This window comes from Sminthopsis crassicaudata, chromosome 4 (genome assembly GCF_048593235.1).
Source record: "Sminthopsis crassicaudata isolate SCR6 chromosome 4, ASM4859323v1, whole genome shotgun sequence".
NCBI lineage: Eukaryota > Metazoa > Chordata > Mammalia > Dasyuromorphia > Dasyuridae > Sminthopsis > Sminthopsis crassicaudata.
The window spans coordinates 404,255,894-404,281,873 of record NC_133620.1 but is presented as its reverse complement, the minus strand read 5'-3'; the positions used below and the strand labels follow the sequence as shown (position 1 = coordinate 404,281,873).

At 36.5% G+C, this 25,980-nt stretch overlaps 1 protein-coding gene across 1 annotated transcript in view; it reads right to left on the bottom strand.

Annotated features, from left to right (window-relative positions):
• The window catches only part of SUSD4 (sushi domain containing 4), a 213,952-nt gene that overhangs the window by 173,655 nt on the left and 14,317 nt on the right, over positions 1-25,980 (bottom strand).

The following is a 25,980-nucleotide window of genomic DNA, read 5'->3' as shown; positions in this document are numbered from 1 at the left end:
GCTCAAAAGACTCTACTAGGGATAAGACACAAATAGTCTATTTGAACATTTGGAGTGAAGATATCTATAAATGTGCACATCATGTTTTTGGAACTACTGAAATTCTGCTTTCCTCAGAAAGCACAGCATCTTTTCTGATGAGGACATGGCATGTGGGCAGTCCTATGCCAGTCTCTCCTATTTCTCAGAATCCATACCAAAATTCTTAGAAAGGACCTTGAGACTGTCCTTGCATTGCTTTTTTGACTTTCGTATAAGCACTTTCCCTTTTGGACAAACTTATGTTTGGCATTCAAACAATGTGGCTAGCCCATCACAGCTGTACTCTTTGCTGTAGAGTTTGGATTTTGGCAGTTCAGCTTACAAAAGACCTTAGCGTCCAGTACATTTGATTTTCAGAATCTTCTTAAGACAATTCAAATGGAAGTAATTAAATTTCTTGGAATGGCACTGGTACACTAACCAGATTTCACAAGCATACAACAGTGAGATCAGCTTTGTAGACCTTCAGCTTGATAGGCAACCTAATATCTCTTTTTTCCCCACATTTTCCTTCAGAGTCTTACAAACACTGAGCTAGTTATAACAATGATTGCAAATATCTCATCATTTATGTGTACATCCCTCGAAAATATACTGTCCAGCATTCAAAATCTCTTAATTTGCTATAATCAATAGTATCACATATGGTTGGGGTGGTGCTGGATGGAAAAATCTCTGTTTTCTTGGTGTTAATTATTGGAGCAAAATTAGCTCAAGCAGCAGAGAATAGATACATATTCTATTGCATTTCATCCTCAGAGGCTGCATTGAGTGCATAGTTATCTACAAACAAAAAGTCACTCATCAACTCTCCCTCCATTTTAGTCTTGGCTTGTAGCCTTTGCAAGTTAAATTTACTGTCAGTATAATAATAGCTGACTTTGAAGCTTTTTCCCCTTTTTGAAGGTATTCAACAACATTGAAGAGAATATCAAGTTAAAAAGCATGAGAGCAAGCACTCAACCCTGATTAACTCCACTGCTGACTTGGAAAACTTAAGAGCATCAATCATTATCCCCTACCTATGCAAGCACATCATTGTGGAACTGGTTTATAATACTGATGATCTCTGAGCAATCAAATTTTGCCACAATGCAGGGAGCAGAAAGAGGAACAAAATATGTGCTTGATATCTTGTTTTGGAGATGCTCTAGACTAACATTTACTCAATGCATTCCAGAAATTGAGAATTGGAAGAGATTTTAGGAATCATCCATTTGGTCCTATATCCAAAAGACTTCTTATCATAACATATCCCATAAGTGGTTCTTCAGCCTCTGCTTAAAGAGCTCTGGAGATTGGTGGGGAGAGAAGGATGAAGATATCTTGTGGCAGTCAATTACATTTTTGAACAGCCTTGCTTTTTCAGATGTTTCCTAAACATTAAGCCTATATTTGCTTCTTTTTAACTTGGTCCATTTTTCTTAATCCTGTCCTCTGGGTCTGTTATTACTTTTTATATTCCCATCAAATACCTGCAGAAAGCTATCATATCCTCCATCAGTCTTCTCTTCTCCAAGCAAAACTTTCAACTGATCTTCATGTGCCACCATCCATCACCATCCCATCCATCTCTGGATGGTCACTCTGCTTTTTGGCCAAGAGAAATCTAATAGATGTCCAGATAGCTGAAGTACCCCACCATTATCACATCATGTCTCTGTACCAGGCCAACAATTTGATTTCTAAATTCATCATCTATTTCTGCTTTCAGTACTGGTATAAATGTGAATAACAAAATCACTTCTGTTTCTTCCTTTATTGACTTCCATCCAAGACCCAAGAGTCTATTTTATCCTTCCTTCTCTTTAGGTCAGGCAGTCATTAACATTTCTTAAGTACTGAGATACATACAATACTAAACTTATAGATTGGCAAAACAAACAAACATAGTCCCTGTTCTCAAGGAGTCTATAATCTAATTTTCACCCTTACATGAATTAAAATATGCCCACAATAAAGTCCTACTTTTTCCTCCAAGTCACTTTGTGTCTATTTTATACATACATACATACATATATATATATATATATACACACACACACACACACACATATATATATATATATATATATATATATATATATAAGATTTTTTAAATTAGATTTTTTATTAGATTCTTGTCGACTGATGGGACTTTGTCACCAACCAAGTGACAAACAAAAACTATACTATATTGAGGTTCAATTCAGGAACCCTAAATTGAGCTTCATATTCTAAAAGACTAAAAGAAAGTAATGTCTTGTATGTAATACAGGCAGAATTCTTTAGGCAGCATGCTGAGGAAACAACCCTGGAGGTAGAAACTTGTCCAGCTTGCCTGAGATGAAACACTTATGCAACAGGACTGTGGTAGTTCCACAGAACATAATGACCGTCAGGCTATAAATATATTTTCCTTACACTTTACCCCCAGACAGAAAATTGACAGAAATCCAGGATCTCTGATGCTCCAGAAGAGGCAGTGAATTGTCAAATCTACTCTGTGCCAGCTTTTAAAGAAAGCAGGAAAGTATATGGATAGTTCCAAAGACAAGAACCGTCTTTGGACCAAAAGAAGATGTTCACTTAGGGTTTTAGAGTAATGAGATCACAATATACAGCTGCAATTTCCCAGCTATAATATATGATGTGTAACATGTTATATATAATATCATATTAATTATAATATTATGTAATAGAGTAAATAAGGAAGAAAAATCCCTGTGCATTAAAATGTGTAAAAACTAACATCATTTTCAGAAGGTAAGGCTTAAGGCTACCAATCTTTGGTCCTTGAAAATCTACTGTATGATTTTTATCAGACCTCACAGGTTCAAATATCATTTCTATTGAGATGACTTCTACCTCTAATTTCTATCCTGAGGTCTAGTTTCATATCACTTATTGGATATTTCCTTCTGAATTTCCTGCAGGTATGTTAAAATAATCCAGCTCAAAACAGGACTCTTTAGCTTTCTCCCCAAAATGCCAATTTCTATTAAAGATACTGTCATTCTTCCAGTCATTCATGTTTTCAGCCTCAGTCATCCTTGACTCTTCACCCTCTTCAGCACTATCAGCTCCCTCCCTGCCATGTCCAATTAATTGCTAAGTCTCAGCAATTTTATCTTCAGTCTCTCAAATCTGTCCTTTTCTTCTTTAGACATTCCTCACTTCATGCCTGTACTATTACTGCAGTCTCATGATTATTCTTCTGTCTTTCTCTATCCAGTCTTCACCCTCCACATGACTGATGAATTGATAATCCTAAAACATGGGTTCAACAATGTTATGTTCAACAAATTTATTCAACAATCTCTAATCAAGGCACTCCAGCAGTTCCCTATTGCCTCTAAAATCAAATTACAAACTCCTCTGTTTGGTGTTTAAAGCATCATCATAATCTGATTCACATTAACTTTCCAGTTTTATTGCATATTGCTCTCCCCTTCATGAATGCTACGATTCACCCAAACTGTCTGATTTACTGTTCTTAGTACATGAAATCCTATTTTCCATCTCCACATTCTTGCACAAACTGTCTCACAAGACTACATATCTATCTCAGAACCTTGGATCCTCCATAGCTCAGCTCAAGTGCCACCTCCGACACAAAACTTCCATTTCCTCCAATTGCAAACATCATCTCTGTCTTCCTCGATCCTTTCCATGATTGAGGAGCTAGAGCAGTGAATAGAGTGTTGGGGATAGAATCATTTAGACCTGAATTCAAATCTAGTCTCAAATGCTCATTAAGCTTGTGACCTAAAACAGTCACTTTCCTTCTGTCTGCTTCCATTTTCTCAACTGTAAAATGGGAAAAATAATGATACTTGTCTCCCAGGGTTATTTTGTCAAATGACATAGTATTTATAAATCACTTAACAGTGCCTGAAATGTAATGTCTTTAATAAATGCTTGTTTCTTTTCATCAGAAAATGCTTTGTTTATACTTTTGCTCTTACTTACCTGTCTACGTTCAAGCTTCACTGCCTCCCCCTCAATAAAAGCAACTTGAGGATGAAAACTTTATTTTTGTCTTTACAACTCTAATACATAGCAGTGTATGGCATTTAGTAGGAATTTAATAAATGTTTGCTGAATGAATATATGAAGAAAGCAAATCCAGAGCTTCTTCCCAGATTTCTTTTTTGGGGGGGAGGGGAGGGAATATTTTTTCTTGTGGCAAAGCAATTGGGGTTAAATGATTTGACCAGAGTCACACAGATAGTGGTAAGTGTGTCTGAGGTCATATCTGAACTCAGATCCACCTGACTGCAGGGCTGGTGCTCTATCCACTGCACCATCTAGCTGCCTCTTTGCCAGCTCTCTTAATATGGTATACATCCTTCCTCAGCAGTTCAAGAAGCAGTTCAAGCAGTTCAGAACAGTGGCTTCTAAAGATTTTCTAATAGGAAGAGAGAAAGTTTAGATGGGAATAGAATATAAGACCTATGTTCTTAGACACTTAAATCTTCCATTGCAGAGGGAGACGATACATCTCTCCTTTGGTTCAAAAATCTAAAAGCTTCCAATTTCTTTTTAAAAATGTGTTTAATCTTCATCAATTAGGTGTGTATTCATACACACAAACACACACATTCCCCTCTCTGATATGAAATAAACGAACAAAAAAAAAGGATAACTTTGGCATCATAGCACATATACAGTAATCTCCTTAATAAGACTTAAAATGTGGGGCTGCTTTTGCAAGAGGCAGAGAAAGTGTTGCTTTAATGACTGTAATACACAAGCCTCTTAATATGCAAAAACCCAAAAACATTTCCTTTATTTTGAATCAGGTATTTTAATGCAGTAGAATTCTTCAGGGAAATATGACTTGCTCCAACACATTTAAAAAAAAACAAAAACTGTCTATTAAAGTCTGTGATTTGTGAAAATAACTGATGGTATCAAAGCCAGCTAGTACTCCTGTCAGGGAAGATGTATCCTGTCACCCTCTACCCCCAAATATCAAGGGGACTCAAAGGATGCAGCCAGAATGCCTTGCTCAGGTGCTTGATAGTCACGGCCCTGCCACAATTAGCAAGTTAGATCATGATTCAGCATCCAAGCCGAGGCAGTCGCCACCAGAGCATAGCGGACAGCTTAAAAATAGCAAAGCTATGGCTGAATTTCCTTAGCTGGGTCTCCACATGCCAAGGCATTCCAGCTGCCACTAGGGATGTTTGAAAAGCAGCCGGGCCACCCACTCACCCTCTACCCTCCCAAGCATCAGGGTGCCAGCTGCAAAGGGATGAGGTGGGGGAGTGGGAGTGTAGAAGAGCACTGCAACTTATGATTAAATTTTCCCATGTGGAGAACAAGAGATAAAATGTGTAGTTCTCCTAAGTAAACCAACAAAGAAGAAGAGGTTGTTGAATAGTATGGCAATGATTGAGTTACCCATGGTAGCATCAAAGTGTCCAGAAGGTTAAAGACTTCCTTCAGTTGGATACACACACACACACACATACACACACACACACACACACACACACACACACACACACAAATCAATAAAAACAACATTTTGATTACTATCCTAAACATAATGGCAATAACATTGCAATATTCATAGATGTTCCCTGCTTACAGAAACCATTAATATTCACCTTCACATATTTTATGTCCTAGTGTCCTTTATCTCCCTGCTGGTTTTTCCAACAAGACACTCCTCTTCTTCTCAATCCCATGTATTTTCATTGGCTAATTCCTTTGCCTGGAATTCAGTCCTTCCTTATCTCTACTTACCTGCTTCTCTGACTCTCAGCTAAAATCTTACCTTCTTTAAGAACCCTTTCCCTGCCCCCATTAAGGCTAATGCCTTCCTTTTATAATTATCTTTAGTTCATCATGTAAATATCCTGTCCATAAATAGTTTTGTCTCCATTAGATAGTGAACTCCTTGAGGACAGAGACTATTATTTCTTTGTATCCCAGGATTTAGCTCAGTACCTAGTAAATACTAAACACAATAAATGATTGCTCATCTGGCTTTCCTTGTCATGATGAATTAAACAAAAGTCCTTGTTCAGTTTTGTTTTGTTTTGACTGGGGGGGGGGGAGGGCTGCATGTGTAGTTATATAAGAAAAATATCTTTAGGACTTCATTTCCTGTGATGCACAGGGTCAATAAAACATATAAGTTATGCATGAGATAATATTGTAGTGATATCAGTAGAAGAGAACTATGTATGATTGGTGAGGAGCTCCTACAAAGTAAAGAGCTTAAAAAGTGTTACAAAAGCTGGGAGCGCTTGGCAGATGGGTACAGCAACATCAACATGAGATCATGGAGGAAACAGCTTCAAGGAGCATAATCCCCTTTGAGCCACAGACTGTCGGCTTAAGAAATGGCTTCTAAAAACCAGAAGCTGGGAGCAATCCCTCTTCTGTGCTCTTTGTAAAGAGAGAGAACATGACCAAGTAGTACAGTTGTCATTCTAATCAATCAAGAAGCATTTATTAAATATTATATACCAATCACTGTGCTCAATGCTAAGCATACAAAGAAACAGCAATACCTGCCTTCAAGAAGCTTCCATTCAATATGTATATATAATATATATGTATATATAGTCTCTACTAATAGAATATATAATGCTATATATTTACATAGAGTTTATTGTATATTATATATAATATATGTTCATATATTATAGATAGAGATATATCAGAACACACCATATAAACACAAATCAATGAAAGATTATCTTAGATGGGGTGATATAAGAAGAAGGGGGGATCCGGAAAAATCTCCTGAAGGAGATGACAGTTGAACTGAGTCTTAAATGAAGCCAAGGATTCTAAAAATTAGAAGTTGGAAGACAGAGTATTTCAGGCATGGGAAATAAATGGTACAGAGGGACATAGACAAATGATAGATAGATGTCAGGAGGCTTGTGAACTGGGATGGAAATATTTTACTTCTTTATTATTACTATTTTTGATTTCCTTTGCAAATCCAATATATTTTACTTTATGTGTTAATTTTTCTCCCAAGAAGAATCTATAAGCTTCACCAGACTTCCAAAAATATTATGACACAAAAAAGGTTAAGAAACTCTGGGATATATGATCTCTAAGGTGCCTAACATTCTATGTTCTATTATACTGTATAATAGCTACAGATAGCTAGCTGAATTGAATGGCTATGATTATTCCATGCATCCTTATAATACTCCACATAAGGGAGATAAGGAAAAGATATTAGCCATTATTATACATGAGAAAACAGATTCAGGCAAGTCATTATGGAATCAGAAATAAGTCTTAAGCTTTCTCGTTTCCATATTAGGGCCTTGGCCAAAAAACAACATGCTAAAGTAAGGGTTCAATGATCAGATAGATAAAATTCACCAGTAATATCAAAAAACTTTAACGTTTTGGTCAAAATGTTTCCTACAGAATGAAACTGGCCTGCTGATTTTGCGGTAAGAGAAGAACTGGTTTGTGCTTAATATGTTTGGAGGAATTGCTCAAGAACTGTTCCTTCCTAAAAAAAGATTGCCCTTGAGAGGCTGCCAAGGTTAGCATCAGCTTTGTTTTTCAGTTGATCAGTAAACTCAATCTGCTTGAAGTAAGATTTAAAATTCTTTATAGACTCCTTTGAAAACTGAAGACCATGGTACCCATTCTCCAGATCCCTTGACCCTCATTTGATTGGAATACATTTCCCTCTGCATCATCTTTTTCCAGATGTTTCTCTCCTTCTGGTAAACACAATGGCAAAGGGAGCCCTGCTAGTTCATTGAGGCTTCAACAATTGAAAACAGAAGGAAAGCTGTGCTGCTTTTTGAAGTAAGCAGACTAATTTTCATAATTCCAACACAATGGTATAGAGTATCAAAGATGACATAAGGGACACAGTGAATAAACATTTATTAAGCACCTGTGTGTGCCAGGAACTGTGCTAAGCATTGACTAGAAATTGTTTATTCCATTGTATTAAATTTAAAGCTTTTTAGAGTAAAGTGCTCAGAGTAATAAAATATCTGCCACAATATCTCTGTGTATAAGATGGAGAGATATGGTTGATATCTTTTATCAATTATGATGTGGTTGAATTTAGAATTAGATGTTTTAATGAAGCTATAAGGGTAGAGTTCTCACCCCTTCCAACCAATAGTTTGATAAGGATTTGCATACCAAAAAAAAACAAAAAAACAAAAAAACAAAAAAAACCCATGGTTTATATTCACTGATCTGGTTAGAAACTGTGAATCACTTTGGATCAAGACAGAAAATGATGTGATTAGAGGAGAATATTTCAAGCCAATGGGATCTGGGTATAAAATATCAGTTAATCCATTAATGATTTCAATCTAGAGAGCTCCAGCACAAATAAGAAAAGCTTGTGGTTATGGAATTGAGAATTCCAGTTCATGACAAAGTCCTGAGAGGGAACTTCTCTCAGTAGGAAAGAGTTTCTTCTGATCTTTCTTCCCCCCTGCTTTCCATTAACCATATTGCTGGAGAGAAAGGACTAATAGGAAACAACATAAACAAATAGAGCAGAGAGAATTGCAACAAAAAATGCATACAAATATGGAGTATAAAAAGATCCAGAGGGAAGGAGTTTAAAGGAGTATGATCTCCCTTGAACTGGAGAAGAATGCCAGCTACATACTCAAGAAGGAGCTTGTGTTCTTTTCATCATTGTGCCTCTTTTTCATTGTACTCTGCAGCTAGAGCTCACTCTCCCCATGGGTTCAGCCCCAGACTTTGAGGACAATGTTTTATGCCAATTGTTGTTACTTTTTCACTTAGTAAATTCCCTTTTCTAAAAACTCATGGAAGTTAGTCTGGCCTCAGAGTCTGGGCAGTACTAGTAATGGGGTTATCTCTAGAACCTTGAGAGGAAAAGGAGGGGACCCAGACTTCAAAGGTGAATGAGAATTAGGAAAGAAGCCTTAAAGGGGCTGTTGCAGTAGAAAGTCTTCGGTAGAGTGCCCCTGCATGGTTCTTGGCCTTGGTTCAATGTTTTTATCAACAAATAGCATCTGCATCCAGAAAGAGAACTATGGAGACTAAATGTGGCTCAAACTTTCAAATGACTCAAAAGTAGGTAACATAGCTAACACATTGGAGGGCAAAATTGAGACTAGAACAATGAGAATATAAGAATAATCATGAAGTCTTCTACTTAAAGATTTTTTTTCATCAATTGCACAAATTGGGACAGACATGACTAAACTACAATTCACATGAAAAATACTTTGAATTGTAATGCACTATACATCAATAATGGGTCAACAGTGTGGCATGGCAACCAAAAATAAAAATGAATTAATATTAAACCATATTAACAGAAGCACAGTGTCCAAAATGAGGGAAGTTATACATAATCTTGTATACCTCACTCTGCTTACACCATAACTGTATTAGTCAGTCAACAAGCATTTATTAAGTGCTTATTATTTGGGCCAGGTGCTGAAGATACAAAGGCAAAAAACACCATCTCTGCACTCAAGAGCACAGAGACTGACCAGGAAGACTAATGAATTGCAAAACAAGACATACATTTTAAATGGGAGATAATCCCAGTTCTGACTGCATAGTATTGAATTTTTCCAAAGGATACATTGATTTTTGTACTGATCAAACAATCTGACTTATACAGTTGTAGTCTAATCAAGGCAAAATACCCACAATTATATATAACTTTCCTTGTTCTGGATTCTCTGCTTCTGTTAATGTGGTCTAATATAAAATCTATAGTCACAACACTGAAGGGATTTGAAACAGTGACATATGTGCATAGTCTTTGATACAGGAATACCACTACTAGGTCTGTATCCCAAAGAGACCATTAAAAAGGGAAAGAACCCATATGTACAAAAAAGTTTATAGCAACTGTTTTTGTGGTGGCAAAAAACTGGAAATTGAGGGGATGTCTATCAATGGGGGAACAGCTAAACAAAATATGGTACATAAATGTAATGGAATATTATTTTTTTGCTGAGGCACTTGGAGTAAAGTGACTTGCCCAGGGTCACACAACTAGGAAATGTTAAGTGTCTGAGGCCACATTTGAACTCAGGTCCTCCTAGCTGCCCCTAGAATACTGTTTTCTATAAGAAATGATGAATAGGCAAATTTCAAAAAATTTTGAAAAGACTTACACAAATGGATGCTGAGTGAAGTGAGCAGAACCAGGAAAACAATGTACACAAAAACAGCAACACTGTGCAATGATCAACTTTGACAAACTTAGCTCTCCTCAACCATACAATGGTCTAAGGCAATTCCCAAAGACTCGTGATGGAGAATATTTATATCCAGAGAAAAAGCTATAGAGTCTGAATGCAGATTGAAGCATACTACTTTCACTTTCCCCCCCTTTCTTGTGGTTGTTCCCTTTTGTTCTGATTCTTTTTTCACAACATGACTAATATGTAAATGTATTTATTCTGATTATACATGTACAACCTGTTTCAGATTGCTTATTGTCTGGAGGAGGGGGAAGAAGAAGTAGGAAGAAAAAAATTAGAAATCCAAATTTTAAAAAATAAATGTTGGAGCAACAAGATGGCACAGTGGATAGAGTACCAGCCCTGAAATCAGGAGGATCTGAATTCAAATCTATCCTCAGAAACTTAACACTTTCTAGCTGTGTGATCCTGAGCACAATATTTTACCCTAATTCCCTCAGCAAAAAATAAATAAATAAAGATAAATGTTAAAAAATCTTTACACATGATTGAAATAAATACTATCAAATGAGATGGGAGAATAAAACAATATCAGGCTGAATGAACTGGGGATGTTTAGCACTAAAAGAAAATAAAAATATTTGAAGGGATGTCACATAGATAAGGTTTTAGTCTTGTTCTACTTAAGCCTAGAAGGCAAAACTAGGAACAATAAGTGAAAGATACAGAAAGATTGATTTTGAGCTGATATAAGGAAAAACTTCTTCACAAAAAGAGCTTTTTAAAAATGGAATGGGCTGCTCTGAGAGGTAATAAAAACTCTCCATCACTGATGGTCCTACCTGTAATAGGAGGCTGGATGGCCACTTGTGATCTATGTTACAGAGGAGATTCTTGTTCTTTTGTGGTTTGAAAGTCCCATCTGACTCTGAGATTCCATAATTCTTTGGTTCCTTTTAGCAAAAAGGGATTTCCTTCTCTTCTGAATTCCTATTAGTGTTTAAATTAATAATAATAACATCCCAAATTTTTATAGTATATAAAGGTTTGTAAAGAGCCATACTGTAGTACTTTAGCATACAATTTTGCTTGACAGTTATTTTGCAAATAGAATCTGAGTATCGGTGCTTTTTTTGTAGCAGCAAAGAACTTGAAACAAAGTAGACATACACTAATTTTGGGAATAGTTAAAACACTGCTATTAAAGTCACTGAAATCACTCTAAGAAACAAAGACTACTATGAAGAACATAGAAAAGCATAGAAAGAACTGTAAACTGATACAAAGTATAAGAACCAGATAAGTAATATATGGAACAATACTGGTAAGGGAAATGGAAAGAAGAATAAAATAACCAAAATTGAATGCTAAGAAATTATAATGAACAAGTTTGGCAGCAAACAAGAAATATGAAAAAGCATTTTTCCCATTCTTAGCAGAGGTAAAAAAAAAATACTTAGGGTGTAGAACACTACATATGATGCTAGAAATTTTTAATGGATTGGTTAGTTTTGATTAACTTTCCCCCTATTTCTTTCATTGTGTTTTTCCATATAAAGAAATTGGGGGGGAGGAAAAAAAGTATTGAATATTTGGATGATATAATATTAAAGTTTCAAAAATTGATTTTTTAAAAAAATGTCAATACTCAAAGGAACCTTAGAAATCATCTAGTCTAAACGCTTCATTTTACAGATAATAAAACAAATTCAGAAGTAAAGTGATTTATTCAGGGTCATTCCTTAGTTTTTTCTTTAGCCTATAGGCTTCCTAAGTTTAGCAATTCACTCCCATTTTGTATCCCCTTCAGGAACTAACATAACAGGGTACTTTTAGATACAGAATATCTGAAAAAAATTTGTTGAATAAATTGTTGAACCTGAGTTGCTGCTTTATTATAGTACAATGGTCTTTTTAAAAAGTTATGTAAGGTAATTGGTTTGAACAGAAGCAAATCCTGGTTCTCAACCCAATGAATTATGAGATGTGTGTCTATACATTTAATATATCTAGAATAGACTAGATTTCATCTCTCTATGTGTCTTCACTTACAAGAGTTTAGTCACCATAAATACAATTTCATCTTTTAAAAAATATAAGTATAAAAGGAGCATTCTCATATAAACTAGGAATTCTAAATCACTAATTGCCTCACAATTAGTTTTGCTCCTATGGCCCCTTTGATAGTTTCACCATAACAAAATATCATAGCTTATGCTCATAAGCATGAAAGTCTCTAAGGGTTCTTCAGAAAATCTATTTCAGAGCTTGAGTAGTAAATGCCAAGCCAATAGAAACACACAGCATAAAGCTCTCTTGTGACTATTTGCATAAAAAAAGAGCTGATGATCTTCACTATGGACCAATATAAGGCAATGTATGGAGAGTGAGGGTAGAACAGCCCAAACTATACTTAAAAGAGTTTTGAACTTTCATCATCACTCAGTAAAGGAATTTAGGCATTACTATGTAGTATTCCTTAAATAAATAGCCAGTGTCTTGGTAAGGCTAAAATAAAGAGTTTGACAGAAATGATGAGCATAATCAGCCATACTATTAGAAATAAATTTTTTTAAAAGGCTGCCACAACTTTACATAAATAAAAGTGCTTCTCAATATAAAATATTTGTGTAGAGACAATCGATATATTTCAATGAAGAAATAACAAGAGACGGGAAGACAAAAGCAAGCAAGCAAAATAGTCACCAATACTCAAAACCAGATCTCCAGGTCAGTTCCCAGTCAACTACACTTTGCCATCATCCTTATCTCCTTCTCATTGGCACATTAGACTCTGGTCTTGAACCAAGTGTGGCTCAAATAAATGACTTTTTACCTTATCTTGTCTAGAACCAACATTTCATGTGATTTCCATGGGTTTACAAACTGTTCCTTTAGGTACATCCCACCATCCCCTTTCTAATTCCTTTTTATGAACTGTCTTCTTCCATTAAAATGTAAGCTCCTTGAGAGCAGGGACAGACTTACTTTCTGCTTTGTATCCCTAGCATTTAGCACAATGGCTAGCTCATATTAAGTACTTAATAAATGTGTCATCATGCATTCATCATGGAGATGAAAATTCTACATTTTTATAACAAAAGGTTTTATTGATTTAAGGTCACCACTACTTTCCTTTACCCACAATTCTTTATTCTAAAATAGCGCACCCCATGCAATAATGTATGCATTTGAAGCAAAACAAGCTGGCCGTATCTGAAAATTTATTCTTCATTACAAATCTGTTGTCTACCTATCTGTCTGTTTTTCAAAATCCAGTTCAAATGCTAGGTAAAAGATGAGAGGAAATAGGAAAAAAAAACTCTACATAACCAGGAAACATAAAAATACAATATACTGGAAGTAGGGCATCAAAATGCATAAAAAGGTGGTTTTAGAAAAAATACCCAAATGGATCAGTGATCTCATAAAATTGGAGCTTTCCTCTATGGAAGCAAATTATGATCCTTTCATGCTTGCCCATGTTGTGTGCCTTTTCCATGTTCTCCAAAAAAAGTATCTCAGAGAGGTTTCGTCAAGTAAGTTGAAGGAAGGTCTTCCTCAGTTTCTCCTATCACTGAGGAGGTAACAGTAGAATCTTCTGGTTGTCCTAGTGCTATCCCCTTGCTCCTGACACATAACTAGTCCATCTTCTGTTCCTCTCATGCAATGCCCTGATGACATCTTTTACTCATCTTCTTCTTTGGCATTCCTTTAAATTTTATGTTGCAGCCCAACCATATCACCATGCACCTTTCCATGATCCCCTGTTTGATCTTCAGTTCTTCTGAGCCAGGAGTATTCCAGGTCTTAATGCCATTTTAAAGAGATGAGACTTTGCTTTCAGAGGAGAGGATATTTGGAATTAGTAAAAACCTGAAAACCATCTGAACCCACTCTCCTCCTCCTATTCAAGTGAGTCCCAAATTATTATCCATTTACACTGTCCCTCAGGGACATATATACTGTTGAACAAACTATATGCAATAATTCACTATAGGCAATAATCATTATTCATTTGGTCTTTCTTATGTGGATGTGATATGACTTATTCTCTTTTACCTGTTAGGAAGAAACTATTATCAGGTAATTGTACTATCAGATAATTCCCCATACTATCTAGGAAGGAAATTTTTTTTTACCCCCATTGTCCATCCCCCAACCTCTGGGCATTTTCAAACAATCTTTTGAGATATTAATACCTTTAGGCAGGTCTGGGACCTGGTCTGCCAGATACATTTCATCTGACTGCTGACCCCTCCCTCTGAGTTCTCACTTTTATTGTGTTTCCCTTATAAAAGAACTACATAGGAACAACTAAGTGGTGCAGTGGATAGAGTAGCAGCACTAAAGTCAGGAGGACCTGAGTTAAAATCTGGCCTCAGACACTTAACACTTCCTAGTTGTGTGGACCCTGTGCAAGACCCTGTGTGACCCCAATTGCCTCGGCAAAAAAAACAAAAACAAAAAAAAAAACTGCTTATGATGAAGATCTCTGCCAAGTTCTTTCAGGACTAAACCCACTATGAGGTTTCTCTCTCTTTCTCTCCTTCATAGTGCCCTCTCTTTAACAATGGTCTTTGTCCTTATTCTAGTTAACTCTGGTTAGTCTAACCTGCTAGCCAATAACTTACTCAAACCTCAAGGAGTATTTCCTTCCTCCTGGTTAATTGTGAGTTCCCCCAGAGTAACGTGTCTTTTTCCTTGCTAGCTATGTGTTCTCCCAACTCTATTTCATATTTGCCACCTCTGACACCCTTTTTTTACCCCTTCATTTAATAACCTATTAATAACTTCATTAATAACCTATTCCCCTAAATAAACCTGCCTCTTGCCAAAGAGAATGGCCATTGTGAATTCTTCACATGTTTATTTTTAACTAAGTATTGCTATCTTGACCTCATCATAAAAATAAGCCAAATTCCTATGAGTGATTACAGATCTCTATCAGGAGTCTCAAGAATGTTCTAGGGCTTGATACTGATAGCACACAAACAGATCCTCCTGAATCTCAAAGACTTTGCCATCCAAAGCATATCACTGCTTAGCCTGTACTCTACACTGGACTTGCTTCATCATAATAAGAGCACCTTTGCTAAACAGACATTTCCCTACCTTATTTAAGCCTCGACAGACATTTCTTATCAGAAGGACACAGAAGTCAGCTATTTCTTTTGCTCTACTTTCCAATGAGTCTCATATGATCTTCATATATGTATTGAGTATAGAAGATATTTTATTGGGACAGTTAGATGGCACAATGGATAGAGTACCAGTCCTGGGGTCAGGAGGACCTAAGGTTAAATCCGGCCTCAGATACTTAACATTTAGCATGACCCTGAGCAAGTCACTTAACCCTGATTAGCTCACCTCCCAAAATACATTAGAAAGATATTGTATTATAAAATAGCTATAAGATAGCATTTTATTTTGTTGAATCAAATAAAAGAAAAGGGCAAACAAAATTCTATGTGACCTGGTGAGTAGCAAATCTGCAAAATTATTCCCAAAGAGGAGGTACAGGCTGAAAATAAAAATCCATTCAATAGAGACTAATGAATGATCAATCCATAGCAATAAAAAAATAATCTGCATTTTCATAAAGAAATCAGCTCCTCCACTAAGGGAAATCACATCTATTAGTTAGTAGTAAAGGCAGTTAAATGGTGGTGGAGGGAAGCAGAGAGAAAGGAAGGAAAGGAATAGAACACCAGGAAAACCTGAATATGAGAAATGATTAATAACCAATGATTTGAGGAGATTCTGATTTTCCTTATTTTCTTTTATCCTTGTTCCAAAATCACAGTCTTTGAAAATTGAGCTAGCCTTTTCCTCTATCCAAACCTCATTCAGGTGCAACAGCTACTGTGCTCTACCCATATTTAGGTGATAAATTCTTTGAATAGATTGCCCAAGACTGGGAGCAATGTAAATAAGAAACATGGTTGATGAATCTAAATTTGCACATATCACATTTCTGTTAAGCTATTACAATTCTAGTTCATAAAATAACACCCATTCTTTGATAGGGCACATCATGCTCTCCCACCAAGACTCTTGCTACGTCTATCAGAGTTAAGATCCATGAGGACTGTTTCATTCTTGTCTTAGTATCTCCAGCACCCAGCACAGGATGTACTGCAGGCATTCATGTTTATTGAATTCAACTGAATAAACCAAAGAGTTCATAGGTTTAACCTTGTGCATGTGTCTCATAGTTCTGATATTCTTTATGGTAGAAAACACTCTTCACGGCCAACTAAAATATCAACTTATAAGGAAGGTAATATTATCATAATCACTGTGATAAAAAAGTCACATCAGCACACTGAATTACTCAGATAACTGAGACAAAAGCTAGGTTCTTACTTATTTGCATTAATGTTTCTCATTCAATCCACATTTTTAGGGGATAAGAAAAGAAAAATGTTTTCTCCTTATAACCACCCTCTCCTCCAATGCAAATATACCGGGTATGTGCTCAGCAGGCCCACACTTGTTTTCCTACTTTGAAACAGCAATTTTGTGGATAGAAAAAAAATTTTGAACTTTATATTGTGTCTTTGGCAGTGTAAGCATAATTGATTGGGAATGAGAGTTAGGAACTTGTCTGCAATTCATCCCAGAGTGAAGAACAAAGGATAGGTGTTCTTAAATATATTTCCAATCATGCAGGAAAGTATAAGCTCTAAAATAACTTATGCTTGCAATGGCCAATTGGTTCTTCTCTCCCTGAACTAAAGGTATTTAAGTCCCCAAGTTAGAGAACACATCCATAATGATGATAACGATGGTGGTGGTGGTTGTAATGATGATGATCTCATATTTATATAGATATTTAAAAGGTTTACAATGTGTTTTCATAACAACTCTGAAGGGTTCATCCTCTAAACATTATTATCCCTAAAGATGAGAAATCAGGGCCTAGAGAGCCCACAAACTAGTTTAGGAGCTAGGGATTAACCTGGATTGTTTTGGACTCAAAGCCAGTACTACAAGCACCACTTTTAAACCATTTATACATTATCCACCTTTCCCTCCTCTCAAAAGCAACCATTTATACATTATCTACTTTTCCCTCCTCAAAAGCAACCATTAATACATTATCTACCTTTCCCTCATCAAAAGCAACCATTTATACATTATCTAACTTTCCCTCCTCAGAGAAAGCGGGGTTTTATTTGGCTATAAGCAATGCAAAATTGGGAGAAAGAATGATTGACTTAATAACTGATTGCTAAGCCACTTTTTCTAAATAAATGGGTGTAGGATGGGTAAAATTTTAATGATAAATGTAGTCTAAGGAAAGGTAGGTATCCTGACACCATGGATATAAAATCTTAGATTTAAGGCTGGAAGGGATCTTAGAGGTCTGCCAATTCAAATCTTTCATTTTATAAATGAGGCAACTGAGGCCCAGAGTTGTTAGTGATCTGCCCAGTTCTTCAGAAATGAAGTCAGTGGATGTTCTTTCCACTGTACCATTCTCAAATGGGTTCACATCTGCCTTCAAAATCCACCAGCTCATTAACTTCTACGAGCAAGTTTCTTAACCTCCCTGATCTAAGGTTTACATGAGATAATGTATAAACCTTAAAATAGCATACAAATGTGGGTTATCATTATTAAGGAGGCAGCACACTAGGACTTATAGACTCATATAACTCATCTCCATTTTGGATAGAAAAGAACAGAAACAAGAGGGAAAATGATGTGAACAAAGTAATCTTGTTTCACTCTGTATATAGTGAAATGGGGGGGTTTAAGCAGTAGAGGAAGAGAAGATCCAAAATTATAAACCAGGCTTCCTCCAAAAAGTAAAATTATAAGATTTTCTTAACCAATCTTGAGATGGGCTATTATCCCAAGTATAAGTCTGATCTCTCACTGTACCCACTTCCTTTGGATTCTCTATTTAATCACCTAAACTAGCATGATCCAAATGAGTGACTTGGGGGGGCCACCTACAATTCAAATTCAAATTTATTAATTTGAATTCTGTAGGAATTCTAAAGGAATTTAATTCCATAAGAAACTTGGAGACAGACTGATTTTAATGGCCATTCATAAAGTTTCAGAAGAAAACTTGAAAGTCATCTAATCCAAGCCCTTCATTTTAACAAAAAAAAAAGAAACTGAGGACCATTAGTTCTCAAAAAAATAACCTACATTTGAGTAAATAATTTTCCCAAAGTCCTGTCACCCAAGAAGCAACCAGCAGGAGTTATCTCATAGCTGCATTAAGGCTCCCTCGTCCTGCCAGAACTGCCACAGTGGTTGCCAGGTGGCAGAAGCAGTAGGAAGAGAAGATTATGTGTGAAAAAAACAAAATGCCTTGACTCCATAAATACACTAAACTGGTATGGTATTTTTACTGGCAAGGGATTTTCTCATCTAATCTAAATCAACAACCAATTGATAAGTATTTGACCCTAACCTTTAGACCCCAATCCTTATTTAACACAAAGTCAACATAGATGGGTTAAATACATGTTTAATAACTAAGTCTCCAGAAAAAATTACCAACAGATTTTAAAAGTTTAATCTGCATTTATAAACATTTTCTCTACTTCTGAAGTCTAGGCAATCAACAAAACAATAAATCAAGCCCTGATTGTAGCATTGTTAATTTCTGAGGCATGAATGCTTATAATAAAAATGTAACCCCTGATTCTATAGGAAAACATGATCAGAATTCCCAAATGGGATTCCAGAAATAAGTCCTACTGCCCCTGCCCTCGAGCTAGGACTACTGGGTAAAGGGAACAGGGATTTGCCAAGTATCATGCTACTGGGGCATTGTTTTCAAAATGTTAGCAAGCTAAGAAATGAGAAGCTGGAAAGGACTCTAATAAAAAGATCCTTAGATTGGTTAAACTATGTATGGGAAAGAAAATGCTTGGTCTCCTTAGCAGTTTCCCTTTCTCTTGCTTTCTCTCTCTTTCTTTTTGTTTTTCCTTGTGATGGTCCAGGGACTCCTGCCCATATAAAGTTCACTTTCCCCACCTACCCACCTATAGTTTTTCACAAAGGGTCTAGAAAATGGATTTCCTTCCTAAATGCATTACTTCTACCCAGAGTCTCATTTCTCCCCTTATCTGTACAGAGTAAGAAAGAAGTTCCCCCCCCAACTTCCTATTTCTAAACTAAACACACAGCTTCTTTAAGGCTTCAAATGAAAGTTTTTCTTTTAATTACTATTGAGAATAGAGAAATAGGGAGAGATAAAGCCATGTAGAAATGGCAAAGGGAAAAGTACATTTCAAGAAATTATACAATAAAAGTTGTCCCTGGCATTCATAAAAATGTAGATGGAGCTGAACTTCCAGCATTTTGAGTTTTGCTTTCCTTCTGCAGAGTCCATCAACCTCCTGTGTTTTCTCTATTATAGAAGAGTACGCCAAATGGCTTTGTAATTAATAGATACAATGATAATCATAGCTTTTATTTGAATATTGCTTAACATTTTTCTTTTTAAATCTTTTTTATTTTTCTAAACACATTCAAAGATAGTTTTCAGCATTCACCTTTGCAAAATCTTGTATTACAAATTGTACTCCCTCTCCTTCCTTTCCCCAAGACAGCAAGCAATCCAATATAGGTTAAGTATGTACAGATCTTCTAAAGCATATTTCCATATCTTCATGATGCATAAGGAAAATTGGATCAAAGGGGGAAAATATGAGAAAAATTTTTAAAAGGTGAAAATACTATGCTTTGATTCACATTAGTCTCCATAGTTCTCTCTGGGTGCAGATGACACTCTCTATCACAAGTCTATTGGAATTACCTTGAGTCGCCTCATTGTCAAAAAGATCCAAGTCCATCACAGTTGATCATCACATAATCTTCTTGTTATTGTGTACAATTTAACAGTTTTTCTTATGCATTCTTTTCTTTGATTTTCTCAAAAAATGATTTTATCAGTCTCACATAGGCAGAAAGTATCAGAATCAGGATCTTAACTCCTATCATCTAATGCTAAATTCTTAATGTATCACTTAATGTATCATTTGGCTCTTCAACTGTATCTGAATCCAAGCACTAGGATTTACACAAGGAGACTGGTTTGGTTCAACATGTGGGAAAATTATCATTAGAGCTTTTTTATAGTGGAATGGGCTATGGAGCATAGAGAGGTGAGATGTGTGCCCCTTGAGGCCTTCAGAAAGAGGCAGGACAACCACTCATCATGAATGTCATAGATGAGATTCATGGTTTAGGTAGAGGTTGGATTAGGTGATAGTTGAGATCCCGTCCAACTTGAAGTTCATCTCAGGTTAATAAATAAAGTCCATCTGACATATTTGAAGCTACTCTACATGCCCAATAATATCATCCAGTTAGCATCTCATTCAATGGGTAAACTGTTTAAGAAGATAACAAATGTTAGAGAAGAGAAGAGACATGAGAGATTAGCTGCACAGAAACTCTTCAACAAAATTTAGCACAAGGCTCAGTGTTAAATGAGAGAGGTAGATTTGATAACCTGACTCCAAATACCGACTGGCTACATCATGAACAAGACCAACATTAATTCTTGGAAGTCTTTCTTTTTCTTTTTTTTACATTTTTTAAATTAATTTTATAATTATAACTTTTTTTGACAGTACATATGCATGGGTAATTTTTTTACAACATTATCCCTTGCACTCACTTATATTCTGAATTTTCCCTCCTTCCCCCCAGCCCCTCTCCTAGATGGCAGGCATTCCCATCCATGTTAAATGTGTTATAGTATATCCTAGATACAATATATGTGTGCAGAACCGAATTTCTTATTGCAGAGGAAGAATTGGATTCAGAAGGTAAAAATAACCCAGGGAAGAAAAACAAAAATGCAAACAGTTTACACTCATTTTGGAAGTCTTTCTATTGCCAAATTATTAAGCCCAAATACATAAAATACATCACTGGCCACAAGAGCAAAAGCACTTTGGAGTTAAGAATCCCTAAGTTATCTTTGGGTTTGGATAAAAGGTCAATAATGATAAACAGAATGTACATGTAGAACTTTAAGGCTTACAAAGAGCCTCACTTTATCCTCACAACAACCCTGTGAGATAGAAGCTATTATTATCTCTATTTTAGGGAAACTGAGGTGGAGAGATCCAGGGTCATACATCTAGTAAGTGTCTAAAGCAGGATATGAAATCAAATCTTCTGGGATGCAGCACCCATATTTGACCTCTATTAGAGTCATCCCCATCATTCAAAGGGGAAACCCACACCTGCTCTGCTTAGCTCATGAGGTTATCTGTCTTCTTCATCATATTGTCATAAAGATGAAATATAGGATGTTCACAATATAATAACATGTGAAAGTGACTAAAAAGCCCCCTATTACAAATATTAAAATCTGACAATATAATACATTAATGAGGCAGAGTGGTGCATTAAAAAAATTACTGGATTTGTTATCTGAGGTTCTGGGTTTGAATTTATTTATTTAGTCTCCCTGGACCAAATTTTGGTCATCTATAACATGAATGGTTTGATCTAAATGTTCTTTAGAACCTCATCTAGCTCTAAAGCCATTCATAAAAACTTCTGGTCTTCTACCTTTATCTATCTCCTCAGATGCTTTATAGAGCACTCTCAGATGTGAGATATCATCATCATGATTACTGCTGTAGGCACAGACAGCATGGTACAGTGAAAGGAATCCTGGCCCTGAAATCCAAGGATCTGAGTTACAATCCCACGTCTGATGCTTGCTCGCCTCATGACCATAGGCAAGTCACAGAGGTTTCCTCAACTTCAGCTTCCTTATCTACTGGCCTTGATGACCTCTAAAATCCTTTCCAATTCTAGCTCTATGCACTCGTGACCTTCCCATTCTGTGCTTGAAAATTCCTAATAGAGTCATGTACCTCCACAGCATCTAAAATAAATTTCTAGCTTGCCTCATCTGCTTAACTTCCCTTTTCAGAGGTTTCTGTTCACACACAAAAGGAACTAACTGGGCTTGGGCCAACCAGCTATTGAGAAGTTCCTCTCAACCAAACAAGGACCTTCTCCATCTTTAGACACAGGCATTCACTGAGCACCCAAGAACAGGGAGTGAGAGCAGATTGGCACAGTGTGTTCTGTAGCAGAGCAGCTCTCCCAGCTGCCTAACATCACACTTTGCACAAATTAAGCTTTCATAAAGATCAGGACCCACATGTGGGATGCCATTTACATGCTGTGGAGAAAATCCTTAGCCTCATTTGGTACAGAGGGAGGCAAGAGGCAAGAATAGCCCAAAGCACGGCACAGGAACTTTTTCTTCCGAACAGGCAATCACATAAATATTTGTGTTAATAAAATGCATTGTCATCTGACAATGTCTCTGTTATCTCTCTCCCTCCTTTCCCAGATAAAGTAGACAAAAGTGGGCAGTATTGGACTTGAGATGCAGGAGCAGAAGCTGTGACTTGGCCACAGTTGTTGGAGCAAGCAAGAAGAGAAGTAAGGGAGTCAGAGGAGTCATTCTCTCCCGATCACATCCTTTGGGATTAACTGACAGTCTGGGAAACTTGAACTGCATGTATCATTTTGCCTTATTCTGCCATATATAGGACTTAATGGCCAGACTACTAACTACTTGGGGCAGGACAAACATAGAGTACTAAATGGAAGATAAAATTGTAGACTGTCCAAACTTTCCCATTTTGCTCTTTCAGTCATGTCTGATTTTCTGTGACCTTCACCCTATTTTTTGCAAAGATACTGGAGCTCATTTTATAGGTGGGGAAACTGAGGTAAACAGGGTTAAGTGACTTACCCAGGGTCACACAGCTAGTAAGTGTTTAAGGCAAATTTGAATTGACTCCAATGCTATTCCCTGTGCTCCTTCTTCCAAGATTTTCAGGATGGGCAATACATCATTTTAAATGTGGTCTCCTCCCCTCTTCCATCAACGCTCTTTTCCCCTTTTTTCTATGGGCATGCACAAAGATACATAGAAAGTGTTCAAATAGCCAACTTTCAATCATTTGAATGACAATTATTTTCTCTTTAAATAAATTATTTATAATCAGTTTTTGATCCTGAGTTTCATGTTCCAATGAAGTATCTATCCAGGCTATCTTAGTATTCAGCATGAGCTTTTGCTCCATCCAGACCACTGGACATACTAAGCCATGCCCTAGATGACTTAATATCACTTAATCAACATTTTGGGATTATGGTATCCTGACTGGAAATCAGCCAGTGAAAATGCAGAAGACCACTAGATCTAACTGGTTCAGATCTCATACCATGATTCACATTTCATCTATCTGTCTCATCCATCTCCTTCAAATTCACCCAGGTGTCATGTTCTCCTTCCCTCAGCCCCATACCCAATTCTACCACCTGCTCTAAGAATAACAGTAAAAACAATAATAGCTAGAACTTATAGTGCTTTGAGGTATACACAACACTTTATGTTTTTTACTTTTATCCTCACAACAACAAGAAGTTGATATGATTATCCCCACTTTACATCTGTAGAAACTAATATTGAGAGAGATTATATGATTATATTGATTATATTATATGATTATATGATTATATTCAGAAACATACAAACTAGAAAGCAACTAAGGCAGGTTTTGAACTTGGGTCTTTCTGATTCCAAGCCAAGGAAGCCATTTAATGATAATCAAATAAATATTTACATTATTTCTGAAAAAATATTTGTCAACTGACTGCTCTATGATGTTGCTCACTATCTCAGTGACTTTAGAACCAGTAAATAAGCATTCATTAAGTACCTGTTTGTGCTAGGTACTGTGCTAAGTGCTGAGGATACAAAGAAATGCAAAATGATCCACAATACCCTTTCCTAGTCAACCTATCCTCATTAGGGTAATATCCCCTTACATTGGTGTAATGCATCAATGATTACATTTATGTACAAATGGAATCAGGAAATTCAAAGAGATAGAGCACATTTCATGACAGACTCTATGCAGATGAATTCAATCAATGTCAAAAATCACATGGGCTTTAAGTGACAACCTTGCTTCTCTATTTGTATTCCCATTGTAATGAGGCTTTGATATATGCCCAAATCATCTAGGAATGGAGGCATCCATGTGGGAGATGCCAGGAAGCTGTCCAGTGTGCAGTCCCTGTGCAGCTGTGTCCCTGGACCCAATTCCAACCCAACCCCAGCCTGACCACAGCTCGATCTCTGAATCAAAGGCAGTACTGGTGACTTCTCAGCCCAGGGACACCAAATTGTACCTGGAAAGTCAACAGAAAAGATCTATGGAACCAGATTGGAAACTCAGGTTATACCAACACAGCCTCTGGCATAATCCAGCCCAGCCTCCTAGTCCCAGTCTCCTCTTGACCCCAGTGTCAGTGAGGGGAGACCTCTGAATCAGCAGTAATGCTAGAGACTTCTGGACCTCTTGAACCACCAGTTAGGACTAAGTAGGTCAGTGGAGAGGATCTGTGGCAATAGGGTTGGAGTCCAGTGTACAGTCCAGTATAGTCCCAGTGCAGCCCCAACCCCAATCCCAGGGCCTGACATCAGCAAAGTAGAACAAAATAGAACAACAACAATAGAATAATATCAACAAAGTAGAACAGCTGGACAGAATCCCTAAAGATTGGGATAGTGTATCCTCCACCCTGGAAATAGAGCCCTACTTTAACAAAGAGTTAAAAGCCAAGTAATAGGGTAGGGAAATGATCAGACAACAAAAAAAGGTTTTGACAATTGAAAGTTATTACAGATCAACTATGAAAGATTTTCAACTAGGAAAGGTTCTTCTCAGTGATTCAGCGATCCAAAGCAATCCCAATAGACCTTGGACAGAAAATGCCATCTGCATTCAGAAAAATGGAAATCAATACATGCTATGTTCACTTCTTTTTTTTAATCTCATGTTTTTTTTCCTTTTGCTCTGAGTTTTTTCTCCCATCATGATTCATAAAGCAATGTGTATTAAAAATAAATAAATTCACTAGGAAAAAAAAGTAAAGAAAGTTATTATGGTGACAAGGAAGATCAAAACACACTCTCAGAAGATGAAAAAGTCAAAGCTCCTACATCCAAGCCTCCAAAAAAAATAAAAATTGGGCTCAGACCATAGAAGAGCTCAAAAGGGATTTTGAAAAGCAAAACAACTGTTTGGTCATGTATACATATATTGTATTTAATTTATACTCTAGCATATTTTATATGTATTGGTCAACCTGCCATGGGGGGGAGGGAAGGGAAAAAATTGGAACAAGGGGTTTGGCAATTGTCAATGTTGTAAAATTGCCCATGCATATATCTGGTAAATAAAAATTATTAATTAAAAAAAAAAAGAAAATCAAGTAAGAGAGAGAAAGAGAGGAAAATTAGGAAAAGAAATACAAAAAGCTAATGCAGAAAATAATGCCTTTAAAAAACAAGAAACAAATAAAAACAACAAAAAAGGTGAAAATACTGTGTTGTGATCCACATTCAGTTCCCACTGTCCTCTTTCTGGATGTAAATGGTTCTCCCCATCACAAGTCTATGGGAATTGGCCTGAATCACCTCATTGTTGAAAAGAGTCAAGTTCATCCCAGTTATCACAACATAATCTTGTAGTTGCTATGTACAATGTTCTCTTGGTTCTATTCACTTCATTTAGCATTTGTTCATTTAAGTCTCCCCAGGTCGTTCTGAAATCAGCCTGCTGATCATTTCTTACAGAAAAAAAATAATATTCTATTACATTTATATGCCATAACTTATTCAACCATTCTCCAAGTGATGGGCATCTACTTGCTTTCTAGTTTCTTGACACTACAAAAAGGACTGCTATAAATACTTTTGCATATGTGA